The sequence below is a fragment of the Impatiens glandulifera genome, chromosome 7, assembly GCF_907164915.1.
Source record: "Impatiens glandulifera chromosome 7, dImpGla2.1, whole genome shotgun sequence".
Lineage (NCBI taxonomy): Eukaryota > Viridiplantae > Streptophyta > Magnoliopsida > Ericales > Balsaminaceae > Impatiens > Impatiens glandulifera.
The window spans coordinates 10,490,901-10,506,089 of NC_061868.1; positions in this window are offsets into that span (position 1 = coordinate 10,490,901).

Below are 15,189 nucleotides of genomic sequence, written 5' to 3' on the forward strand. Positions count from 1 at the left end.
AATGGCATTTGAATTTGAAATTAATAATACTAAGAGCTAGTTTATCTTTGTCTTTTGTTTTTATTTATAAAATTTTGATAACTCTTTTTTATAAATTATCTTTATAACATATGTATCCTTACTAATTTAATTAACTAAAATAATATTTTTTTTTATTAAATTTTAAGTATAAAAAATAATTTAATAATGGATCTAATTATTGTTTTATGAAGTTATAATTATTACAATTTTAGTTAAGATTTATCTAACTATCAAATAGTACTATTTTCTTATTCTAATTTATTATTATTTAAAAATTAATTTGTTACAAAGTTTTAAAAAATAATATTTACATACAGTAACTTATTTTAGTATCATATTAAAAAAAAAAAAATTAAACGAGTTTAAAAAATATATATATAAAAATAGAGAAATGATATATACACACTCCCATACAACACTTTTATAAAAGCACCTATATTTATATTTTTTTTAAAAATAAAATATAAAAAAGATAAAATATAAGAGAGAGAAAATTAAGTGAAAAATAAAATATAAAAGATATTTATATTTGGTAAGAAAAATATAATATAAGAAATATTTATATTTGGTAAGAAATATAAAATATAAGATAGAGAAAAATAGGTAAAAGAGAAAATATAAAAGAGAAAAAAATATTTTGTCTTTTTTACTAAATTAAGAACTAGTATAAAAATGTTACGTATAAAGTGTTATATATATCATTTCTCATAAAAAAAAAATATTTAATTAGTAAAATCTTGTCATTACCACTAAACAACTAATTTAATTATTATTATTTTATACATATTTAATAGGTAATAAATTATTATTATTATAATTTCTTTTGTTTTTTTAAATTCTTATTTAAATTGGTTTCTCACCCTAATAAAGTTGTCTAATTATTATTATGATTTACAAATAAAAATAACTTCCGCTTTAATGTTATATATATATATATATATATATATATATATATATATATATATATATATATATATATATATATATATATATATATATATATATATATATATATATATATATATATATATATTGACTGGGCTGGTCTGGACTGGGCTTAAGCCTCACAACCCTCAAGTGCATCTGTTTCTTTGATTAGATATCAAATTAATTTAAATATTTTGATTATTTTTATAACTCAGCAGATGATTGATATATAATATAATGGGTATCAATTAATTAAATGTGTTGTTTTGATAGTTTTTATTCCTGATTAATTAACATTCAAAATGAGATTTTAATGTAATTTAAGACCCCTAGCATTTTTCTAACTTTTCTCTAACAATTCAAACTTATCCTTACATTGAATTCTTGCAAAAAAAAATAAAAAAAATAATAAAATTTGAATTTTTAATTATTTAATTATAAATTATTTGTTTGAGTTCTTTACTATAACAATGTTACTTTGAATTTGGTGATGACAATTTAAGTATTTGTCAAATTTATTATTCTTGTTTTTTTTACTAAATCATATTATATATTCTATTGTATCTCCCTATATATATATCAACAAAGAGTTATAACACAAGTAGAAGACGATGAAATAATTAGTTATTCCTGTGATATAATAGAACATACAATATGATTTAGTAAAAAAAGTGTGAATTAAATATGAGAATACAACTTATTACATACAAAGAATAAATAAATAAAAAACATGGATAACCTTATCTTTTGTTTTTGTTTGGGGTTGTGTTTTTATGTCTTTTCCCCAATGTAATGACAGTTATTTAAAACAAGAACAAAAATATCATAAAAGAGAACTGGACTTAGTAATGTGGGTGGTCTTTACAGTCATGGAAGCACAAGTTCATCATCATCATCATGAACCTATAAGAAAGCTTTCAACATTATTATTTTGGTTGTTTTAAATAATTTTATCTTCTTATTGATCAATTGTACAAAATGGATTAAAACTTAATTTAAAAACAAATAGAGATATATGTTATGTATTTCGAATCAATCTAGACAGCTTGTATATATACAAAGAACTGTAAATATGTATACATAGAAAGGAAAGAACACTAATTTTCGATTTTACAAATTTACATCTTAAATAAGAAATGAGTAATTTGTGAAGCAATAATGTACGCTTTATAGTATATTAGTATTCAACTTATTTAAATAGTTAACGATTAATGTGTTTGACATGTTTTATCGCGACAAATGATTCGATTTTCAAATACGTTTGAGTCTATTTATTCGAGTAAGTTTTTGTTTTTAAATGGTGGGATAAGATGAAATGACATAATGGTTTGGCTTCCACACATGTTTCCTTGCTTCTTGGCTTTTTTTAAATGTCTTCATATTTTCCCTCCATTACTATTTGTTTACCCTACACATCATTCAAACATTATCTTTATTGTAAGAGATAATCTTAAAACTCCACGTCATTAAATATTTGGTATAATCTTAAAACACAAATTCAACCTTCAACTTTTACTTAGATATTTCAAGGGGGCTAAGATTGAGTTTCAATTAATATTTTTTTTTCCAATTTATAAAACTGACATCGTCCCTCGTAAATAGGTATATCACTTCAACTTAATATGTTTATAAGTAAAAATCGAATTCGAAAATTTTATTCTTTTAGTTTAGACTTTTGAAACTTGACGAGTCTAGATAAAACAAAAGTTATCTCCCTTATTTTAATTTTAGACGTTCTAAATAATGATAAATAAATAAAAATGAATTTTTTTAAAGTAAACCATTATATTTGAGTCTATTTTCTAAATTAATATAAATAAAGATGAAGAATTGGACTATACTTTAGCAATAATACTTTGGAATCAATGAAATTTACCTTTAGCCAAAAGCATGTCAACTTTACTTACATCTGATCATGTCAAATAAATTGACTATATCAAAATAATTGAGATGTAATTATCATTATCATTGATTTTTGTTTTATTTTTTAATATTTGTTTCGGTTCCTCAACTTATCTCACAATTTGAATTTTGTTTCTTTTAGAAAAATATTTTAATTTGTTTCTCGAAATCCATTTCTTAGTATTTTATAATTTATTCTTAAAAAAACAATACATTCAATTAACTTGTCTGAAAATTGCCTTTTTTATAAGTAATTTTTAGTATGGAATTGTTTTTAATAAGACCATGCTAATTTATTTTGAGAAATAAACCAATTTTAATTTGATAACTAAGAAAAATGTAATTACATTAGTTATATTTAATACTAATGAAAATTAAATCATTTATTTTTAAAATACAAATATAATTTGTTTCTTTAGTAAAACTATTGTTGCGAGTGAATTAATATATAACAATACTTGTGAATGACATAAACTTGTTTGAATTCTTTATTAAGTTAAGCACTTAATATTAGTCAATTTCTCAAAATTTTAAAAAACTAATAAAAAAAAGTAAAATTTTACTTTTTATTATCTGTATTCTTATTCTTCATCTTTCCTCTCATCCCACTCATCTTTACTTTTATTTTTCCATTCACTTGGAGTAGATTGAATGAGAAAGGAGATAAAGATTAAATTATGTATATAGGGATATAATGGGAATAGGGGTGTTTACAATGGATGACAAATGAAAGTGATAGATTTGATGTCGATTTTAGTCTATCATAGAATTATTGGACGAGTATGAATACCGAGTACGTAAGCGATTTAAAATATCAGACTTAAAAACGTGTTAGAAGACTATATACATATTATAGATGTTAAACATCTTACACGCACTTGAATCTAAGAGGTAATAGTTTTATACAAGTTTATCATTACGTAATTGTCATGAATCTCGAAGATAAGGTTTTGATGATAAAATAATATAATATATATATTTTGGTTTTAAAGAAAGTTTGTATGAGTTTAAGTGTGTTCTTTAAAACGAAGATTTAGATAAAGAGTTGAAGATAAGGTTTGTGAAATATATTTAACAAAATTTATAAAATAGTTTAAGTGATATGACATAACTTATAATAAATTATATTATAACTTATTTATGCATAATTTTTTTCTTGATTATATTATTTAAATAATAATAATAAAGTTTTCAAAATATCTAGATAATTGAAATTAATTATTGCCAATTTTCCATCCACCACGTTCTCATGGCCGTTATCAAAAGTCAAATATATTATTATTATAACTAACTTATTTAATTATTATTATATACATATTTATTTATTAAGTAAATATCTTCAAATAAATAAGTAATTTTCCATTCAATTTTAAGCCAATCCCATCACATAATCATGACAACAATCAATGGTTGGATTCGGGGTGGTCTTCCAAACAATAGCTCATGGGAATAAATTAGTATTAAGTTTTTTTATTAAATATTGAATGGGACATATATCAAATAATTCATAATTAAAAATAATAATAAAATAATTATAAGATATAATACTCTACCCTCAATTATTTTAACTTCTGAAATTTAAATTGTCAACAAATTTTGAATTATGTTTTTTTAAATAAAGAGCAGTCAATAAAAAATAATAATATAAATATTACACTGTTAATCCAAAACAAGTAAATATATTTAACCCCATAAGCAAATTCAAAAAATTCATTCCCCCACTAAATAAAATAAAATTAACAATTGATATTTTTATTTTATATACTTGTATGAAATATTAATTTTGTATCTACATTTTTTTCTATTGTAAGGTTTTTATATATTTTTTAATTAGTTGATATACATATTATTATTATTAGGTTAGGGAAACAAGTAAAAACTATAATACATATAGGTAATATAAAGTTATGTATATTTATTTTCTTCATGATTTTTAGTAAAAAAAACATTTTTTTTTTAATGATTTTACCTTTTTAACCAAACATTTATATTATATAGGGTGACAAAGAATTATGTTGATATTTTTTTTATAGATTTAAATTCGGTTATAATAGTTTGGTTAAACTAGTTTAAAATACTAAATACTACTTCGTTGTGTTTCGTTTCTTCTTTATAGTGCGACTAATCTTCTGTATTAAGCATATATCTCGCAAACATACTTAACCAATTAACTATGCGAGCGAAATTTATCGTCAAACAAGTTCGAACAAAAGACCAATTACTGAGAATATGTACGTCTTGATGCTGCTAAGTTTAAAATCAATCAATTCAATATTTTTCAAACCAAATTAAGTTGTTATCGATTGAATATTTAGAATAAATTTAAATTCTCAACCATAATATTATATACATAAAATTTAAATAAATATACAGGACATAAATGAATAAATAAATTAAAATATATTCAATAAATAAATATATATATTATTTAGTTTAATTTTGCGCGTACAACACGCGTACACGTTGACCAGATGAATGTAAGAAAGAAGTGGGGACTTCAATTTATTGTTTGAGATCAAATTTATTAGATTTGATAAATTAATTTTTAAAGATATTTATCATCAAATGATTATATTTATCACTTTTTATACACCACTACCTCTACTTAATTAACATCATCTTATTAGATCTCAATTCTTTAATATTTTAATCCCTACTACTAATTAAATATATATTTTAGGGTCTTCTTCAACCTTCTTTTTTTATATATTTTTATATAACATTTTCTCTTTAATTATTTGATAACATTCTTTTCACCTTCTTCTCTATAAGCTTATCTCCTAATTATAAAAAGAAAATTTTAAAGATTATGATTTACAAGATTATATGGGTTATTTTATAACATTGAAGTCATCTTAATCTTAGAGTTTGTTTGATATGGGTTATTTAGAGTTATTATAAAATTTATATATAAAATAATTTTAACCTATTTTTATATTAGATAAACTTGTATGTATATAAAATTATATGATAATTAAAAATTTCAAAATATTCTCATTAAGTTGATTGATAAATATAAATTAAAAAAAAAATCAAGTCTTAAAATTTAATAATAACTTTAAATATTCTTTAGATTTTATTTATATTATTAATATTTAAACTCTAGAAGATACTAATACACATTTTAAATAAAACAATTTAAATTATATTTAAATTTGGAATCTTAATTTTTAAGTTCAAATCCTAATTTTCATTTTAAGCTATTGTAATGTATTTATTTTTTTTATTAATGAAAATGATGATGAGGGAAATTGACACGGTTGACCGACAATGAAAGCTGCGAATAGAAAGAGGCCGCGTCATCATAAATGTGGACCTAAGCTGTCAATATCGGTCCATGTGTGAACACGCTATTGTTAGAGCGTTGGTGCTTCCCAATTTTGACACGTGTTCAATGCTTTATTTTCTTTATTCATTTAAAGTCAAATATTAAATCAATTTATTTTACAGCTCCCCTGAATCAAAAATGTAGTAGTAGTAGTAGATAAGGTGGTGGGACTCATCTTTACAATAATTTCTTTATTTACTTCTTAATAAATATATTATATTGAGATTAATTTTAATTCAAACAAACATTTCTAATACAATATTCAACTCTAATATCTCATTCTATTAAATAATAATAATAATAATTAATTTAATAAACATATATATTTTGATCTGAATTATTATTTTTTTTTTAAGATATTATAAACAGTAAAACAAATCAAAATAAGAAAAAACAATCCAAATCTTATAAAATGGAGAAATATTATTTTACATTCACCTCTATAAGATTTATCAAATAAATTAAAATTATATTCTTTAAAATATAAAATAAATCATCATGCTCATGTAAAATTATTATTCTTAGTGATATTATCTTGTTTTATAAATATATTTAGTATAAAATTGTAACTAGTCTCCTCAGTATAATAATTTTTTTATATCACTTCATTTTTAATTTCTCATTATATTCTTTATTAATATTATATATAAGTCATTATTATATAATATTAAATATATTTTATTTAGTTTTAATATTATTATTATATATAATTATTTTTAATATTTGTTTTTTAAATAGTTAAATATTTTGAATTTTATCAATTATAGATTTATATATTTTCTTATATTATAAATAATATTGTTTATTTTATATATTATTTTTATTTTAAGTTTATTTTATTATAATTATTAATAATATTTAAATTAAATAAATATAATTTATAATTTATATTATAATTAAATTATTTATATTTTAATTAAAATTACATTAATTATTAAATAATAACACTACAATAATTTATAATAATATGATTTCTAATATAAGTAAATATAAAAGAAAAATAATAATAATAATAATAATAATTTTAAATTCATATTTATACGACTTATACTACATTCTTATATTATATACCAAACACAAAATTATAAGCTTTACAATTTATATAATTTATTATAATTCATATGAAACATCAATAACATATACAACTTATATTATCCTATATTATTTATATCTCGATACAATTTATACTTCTAAACAACTTATATCTTATATAATTTATTCCATATATCAAACACTACAATTATATCTTATAAAAGTATATAAGTATAAATTGTAAATAAGTATAAATAATATAGGTTATTATTTTTTTTGTATGAATTATAGGAAATTGTATAAGTTTAATATGGTTTATAATTTTGTGTTTAGTATATATATAGTATAAGTTGTATAAATATGAATTTAAAATTAATATTATTATTATTATTAATTATATTTAATTATATTATAAATAATATTTTTAATATTATAAATTTGTAAGCATGAAAATTTGAACTACCCTATTTTACAAAAAAAAAAAATATATATTATTTAGAATAATATTAAAATAATATTTTGAATTTTTAAATTCAAAATAACCCAAAAAGAGATTAAAGGTTAAATTAGAGTTAATAATATGATAATTAAACACTAATTAGAGAAATTAAATAAGAATTCAAAAATAATTTGAGGTTAAATATTGTATTTATTTTACCCAAATTAAACACAATAAGGGGTTGAAATTATTTAATTATGATTTTAAACCTAAATTATGTATAATAATTTATGGTTTAAAACATTTAAATAAATACCTAAAAATTCCCAAAATACCCAAAAATAAAAATAAATTGTATTATGTTTCCAAAAATAATTTTTGTGAAATTTTTGGTGAAGAAAAACGCAAAAAAGAGATTAAAATTCGATTTCAAATAACCATTTTATAAAAAAATAAATGAAACCGATAATCAGGTGTACCCAAAAATGAGAAATTAAATTGCAACAGAATCTTGGGCCATCAGATCAACGTTGAATTTTCATCAAGCGCTTAGGAATCAGCCATACATGTCGGTTATAACTAAGCGGACGTGCACCCGGTCCATATAGGATCGACTAATGACCCGCTAACCGCGTTAACCAACACAGACGGAGCTCCAATGGAACGCCTAACGACGACGCGTTCATTAAATCAAAACGAAGTTGTTTTAGGCGTTTTCTTCGTCGATGTAGGGGATTCGCCAGAAACGCAATTGATCGTCGATGATCCTTCCAAAATCTTTAGCTCATCCCTCAACCATCCTTATCCTCGCCATCATTAGTCCTATACCTAGAATATCCACCTTACCCTAGAACTAGGCTGCCCAAGATAAGATCAAAGTTAAGATTAAGAACTTCGGTGATCATATTGAAGTTGAATTCAACCTCCTCATCCGACCTAGATTAGTATAAATAGTCTCTAGGTCATTCTCTTTCAAGCCATAAAATAATTATCACATATTACATCCTAAATAAAAGATTCAAAGATTCCGGCCAAATTGATTTTTGTAAAAACCATCTTCGGCGATCAAAGCTTTAATCTAGGCTTCTAGAAAGCTTCTAATATATCATTAGAGTGTTCTCCAACTGTTTGTAAGTATCCAAAACATTTGTAATTTGATTTATTAAAAATTAGATTTTTCTAAGTTTGATCGGTTTGATCTATTCCAATCTTCAATTATGTAATTTATTTGTTTAGAATCATTCCCTATATATTATATGAACTTTTTATTGAAATAGTTTTGATCAAATCAGTCTTAAAAGAAAAAAAAATGAATTGAAATTATGGATTTTTTTTTGTAATTAATGTTCTTTAACTTTAAGCTTGAATTTTTTTTTTATTCAAATAGTTTCTAAACATTTTTATAAACATGTTAGGATGATTTTCATATCATTAAAACAACATCCCAGTCATGTTTGATCAAACTGAAATAAAAAATATTTAAATTTTATTTTCAAAAGTTGTTACAGAGCTTGAATGATGTTCTTGTTTTGATTGTGTTAGACTATATTCATCATTTCAAAGCTAATGAAATAAAAAATCAGACCTTGAAATGACCTAATTAATAAGATCCCAAATTTTGACCTATAAACGATTTTGAGAAATTGATCTTTATAGAGACCGATTGATCGTGATTAGGGTTAGGGCTTTTATTCTCTAAAATCATATGAATAGATTGCAAGTTATAATTCATTATTTCATGATTTGTATCAAAAGTTATAGCACCTACAATTCTTGACCAATTCAAAAACACTCGGTACCTGACGACCGTGCCCTATAGAACCGGGACCGAGAAATAAGACCGAAAATCTTCGGTCCGGACCGAGACCAAAGACCGATGTTCTTGAGTTAGGACCGACACTTAAGACCAGTGTTCTTGAGTTTGAACCGAGACTTAAGACTGGTGTTCTTGAGCAAGGACCAAGGAATCTGACCGAGGTTTCTTACCTCGAACCGAGAGGTCGACCTGGGACCGAGCCTCCGAGATCCTCGACCGAGAAACCTAGACCTGAGACCGAGCCTCCCAAACCTAAAACCGAACAACCTGAGTTCATGACCGAGCTTCCTGAACCTTTGGACCGAGCACTCCGGTCCCGCGACTCAACAGTCCGAGTTCGAGACCGACCCTCTCGAACCCAGGACCAAACCCTCCGGATCCATGGACCCATGCTCCCGAGCCTAGATCAGACAAATCAAACTCAGACCCTAGGATTCCGGTCTAAGGCCTATTTGGTTCCACTTTTCAAAATCCAAAATTATTTTTGTAATTTTGGAACCCTAATCCATTTTAAAATAATCTCAAAAGGTCAGAAAATGATATTTAAATATTTTCGGGATATTTCCTAAACAAAGATTTTGGCTAAGGCCTCATTTGGAATTTATTTTTAAACTCTATTATTTTTATGATATTTTTCAGGGTTTTTACTTAGTTATATCAATGCAATTGTATGTACGCCCTTTTAAATAATTTTGTACAATTATTTACGTAATCTAAACATATTCTTGTTTGGGACCCCGAACTATTAATTAAAAGAAATAAATGTTATAAATAAATCTCATAGCTAAACTTTGTTTTAATAAAATAAAATGATGGACGTGGAGGACATATCGCGAATGTCATTTCCGGAGCGTAACCAAAAACGAACCCCTTATAGGGACTATGGTATAAAGTACGTTTATACACGTATCTTTTACTGATTTTTCTAAAATCATTTGACGACTCTGTTTTCAAATAAATAATATTTTAAATTAGTTATGTTTAATTAATTTAAACCGGGTTTTAACGAAATTATTATTTGGTCCCCAGATTATTAAAATTTAAATAAAATTAATTATTTTACATAATTAATTTTAAAAGCTCTCAAGTATTCTCAAAATCTTTTAAAACAAAGTTTTCTTTTGAAAGATGTCTAGCATGCAAACCAAGGTTGAAACGTATCGAACCTCGAGTCACTCCGCGATCCCCATATTTTCATGTGTCATTCAGACACGTGTTAAACTACGAAAGGGAATTCTTGGGGTTACAAAATTATTGTACTGTTATTATTTAATAATTGATATAATTTTAGTTAAAATCTAAAAAATTAATTATAATAAACAATAAATTATATATATAATTTAAATATTATTAATTGTAATAAAATAAACTTAAAATAAAACAATATATAAAATAAATAATATTATTTATAATAGAAGTAAATATAGTAAATAATAATTAATAAAATTATGGCTATAAAATAAATAAATATTTTGTAATTAAAATATTAAATTATTTAATATATATATTAAAAATGATTATATATAATAATAATATTAAAACTAAATAAAATATATTTAATAATATGTTATATATAATATAAATAAAATGTATAATAAGAAATTAAAAATTAAGTGATATAAGAATAATGTTATACCTAGTAAAACTATACTCTATAAATTATATAGAGGTATAAATTTATACCAATAATAAAATTGTAACAAATACTATATCAAAACACTATAGGTATATATATATTATACCAATAGTAATAGTATTATACATCTTTATACCACCAACCAAACACTTTTTAAGGTATAAATTAGTAATATTTGTTTACATTTTACAAAAAAATATTAAATTCTTTATTTTTTTAATCATATTTTTTCTATATTAACATTATTAGTTTATAATTTAATGTTTCTTTAAATTTTAATTATTAAACTTTAAATATTTTTTAATTTGAGTATTTATTATTTTTTTAGAAAATTAAATTATTTATTTAAAAATTAAATTTATTTATCTTTAAAAGGAAGGTTAATGTTTGTTTTATAATTAGTAGTATAAATAACAATATTATTTATAATTATTTATCTCTCATATTAAACAATTATTAGTTTAATGATTTTAAAAAATATTATCTTTCATATTTTAACTAAATTATGAAATTATTATTATTATTTATTTTAAAATAATTTATTTTTTTAGTATCTCTAGTAAAAAAAATAAAAATAAAAGGCTTAAGCAAATATATTTTTTTTCATTAATTTATTTGTGATTTTATTATTATATATTTATTAATATTAATTATTGATAAATATTTATTTAATTATAAGAATTTAAATATAAGAAATCATATATATATATATATATAAATATATATATATATAGAAATATATATATATATATATATATATATATATATATATATATATATAGAAATTAAATAATCATATAGCATTATTATTTATTTTTAAAAATATTTATATAATAATTAAATATATTTTTATTAATTTAAATATAATTAATAATAAAATTTAAATAAAATAAATATTAAAATATTTTATTATTTTTACTATTTTCTTATATTATCAATCAAACACAAAATTATAAAATATATATAAATTATACATCTTCTTATATTAACCAAACACTAATAATATATATAATTTATACATTTTAATACCTTATACAATTTATGAATTCTTTCTATTTATACTTTTATAACAAAGTAAAGTAAGTTAATAACACATATCAAAGGCAGCATAATTATCAATGAATGATCTCAAGCAAAATGATTTGTAAGCATATAAATTTTATCCTAAATTTATAATTTCTTTTAATTAAATGCATCTTTGTTATTTATGTTTGTCTATATTATATTTCGTGGATCAAAATTTTGAAAAAAAACTCATTCACTATTCAAATAGATTATTTTTTTAGAAATTTAGATTAATACGCCTGACATGACAGACTTATATATTTAATTATCATCCCAATTAATTTTTTGTGTACTATTTGATTAGAGAAAAATTGTCCAACTTTCAATTATGATAGTCGTTCGATTAGTATTATTCATGTTAATCGTTATTTTAGAGAACATATAAGATTGATAACATATTGAGTAATATTTTATTTATTTTTATTTTTAGGTTATGATTAATCGGATTTTGATATTTTTAATATACATTTTAATATATATATATATATATATAACTTGAAATAATATTCTCATTCTTAATAAATATATATATTTATATATAAATAATTGTCAAATTAAGTATAATGTCTAGAAAGATTATTAGACAGGTCATTATTACAATAAATAAATAAAAAGATGTTAGAAAATATTGGGAAAAAAAATTACAAACCCTTAAGCCTAACTTAGTATCGTGCTATCAAACTTCACCTATTAATTCTCTTATAAAGTTTGACAGTAATTTAGATTGAATGAATTTTTTTTTAGAGTTTTGAATCAAATATCTTAAAATTAATAAATAAGTTTTTAAATAAGTTTTAATGGGAGGTCATACTAACCTTAAAAAAAGTATTTATTTTTATCCTATAATATATTTATTTATCTTGTTTGGTTTAAAATTAAAATTTATTTAACAAAATATTACTAACCGTGAGTGAGTAATTAATTTAATTTAAATATAAATATAAATATAAATATAAAATAATGATAATGTATATTAGTTATATTATATGTCCGATCAATCGACATGTCTAACCGAAATGATTGTATACAATTAATAATAAAAATAATAATAATAATAATAATGTATCATGTCCATAAAATAAAATTCATGTTATGTTATTGTGACAGTTATCTGTTGTCGGTAGTATTGTAAAAAAAATATTATATAAGTTATCAGATCATCATTAATTTAAGCATATTAGTTCCAGACGTTAAATTAATTATTTCAGAAATTAATATTATTTTTTATTAATATACTTTTATAAAATAAAATACTTCTACAATTAACATAAAACAATGCATATATATATTTTAAAAGCTTTTAGTCATTTTACAGGTTTATTAAGTACACCATTATATATAGACTCAATTACTGAAAAAGGAGAACATCTTTTATTTGCTAGAATTAGTATTAAGGTGCATTCTCGAAACATATTGTCAGATAAAATGATAGTAGTTGACAGGAAAGAAAAATATAATGTTAGGGTAATCACTTATGAATAGATGTCACACAGGTGTTCATTCTGCAATAATTTTCAACATGTCAATACGAATGTGCTCAAAACTAAGGAGGAATAGCGGAAAATACTGAAAAGCTAAGGAGAAAAACAAGAAAATCAAACAAAGGTGTCTAACATTAAAGAGAAAAATGTAAAGAAAGAGCAAGAAGTTGAAGTCAATGAGAACTCCGAAAAGGAAGAAATCAATGTGATTGAAGGAAAGAGGGTAAAAGAGACTCTGATTAAGAAGATGATAAAGGTTGTAATAAAACAGAGATTGAGATAAAAGAAGGAAGTTGATTCTTAAATAAGTCAAGTTGTAGTAGAGGAAGAAGATACTCAGACTAATCAAGTTGAAAGAAATGATAACAAGGCTGATGCAGATGATACGAAAGTTGATGCGGAAGAAAATAAATGCAAGAATCCTAAAATTTAAGTGAAGAACAACAAAGAATAACCTTGAAGTCCTGAAAAAGAACAATTTCTATTAGATAACACGAGTTCGTACAAAAAAAAAAGATTACACAATGAGAATAAGCAAGTCTCGTCTTCTTCTTCAATTAAATCTCCTTGCATCGCAAAAGGAAAGGAGAAAGAGAAAGAGAAGAGAAAGAAGGTCTTATGACGCAACAAATTTATATGAAAATAAACACACTGATTGGGGTAGTCAAGATCTATTTTTTGATTGTATTTTTTTCATTTGTAATCTCCGTTTGTTTTTGCGAATGATATTAATTAGATTTTTTTAGGGTCTTTTGATTGTAGTTTTTTAATCATATCTAAGGTTTGTCTAATTTAAATTTTTTATCTTTCAACTTTTGAGATTTTTAATGAGATGACATTAACTATTTTCTATAATAAAAAAAAAACACACTCAAAATGTCTTCCTATTGATTGAAAAGATAGCTCAAGTGAAGAGTTGTGCTTTATTCTTTTGTTTGATTTTTATTGACAGTTTAAAATGAGAGTTACGATAATGTGGATTAATCATACTCATTTTCTAAATTTTCAAAGAAAAAAATATTAAAATTTTGAGATTAATCCATAGAAGGGTCTTAGTTAGGGCTTGTTCGGATTGTGGTTATTTGAATAATCTAGAGAGAGAAAAAAGTAATGATTGATGATGATTTTGAGAAGGTGATGATTATATTTGGTAAATGACTTAAAGGGTATTGATATATATAAATAAAATAAAAAATAATAATTTAAAATAGAGGGTATTTTAGTATTTTGGTTAATGAAATGAGTGATGTGATTGGTGAAAAGTGATTGATTGAAAAATTAATTTGGTATAGATTAAATAAAAAATCTTTGAAGAACAAGGCCTTAGAGTAGAGGCTCGATTCGAATCCTCACCAAGGACAAGGACAAATACTTGAAATTCTTTTGAATATATTTATCATAAACTAACGAGCATACTCTAAAGAATATCCCAAAGACTTCTATATAGGATAGTGAATGAACAAATGATATAATGCCATTGATGTGACTAAAACAATTCATACTCTCCTTTCATATACTTTTTTTTTTAAAATGTTATGAATT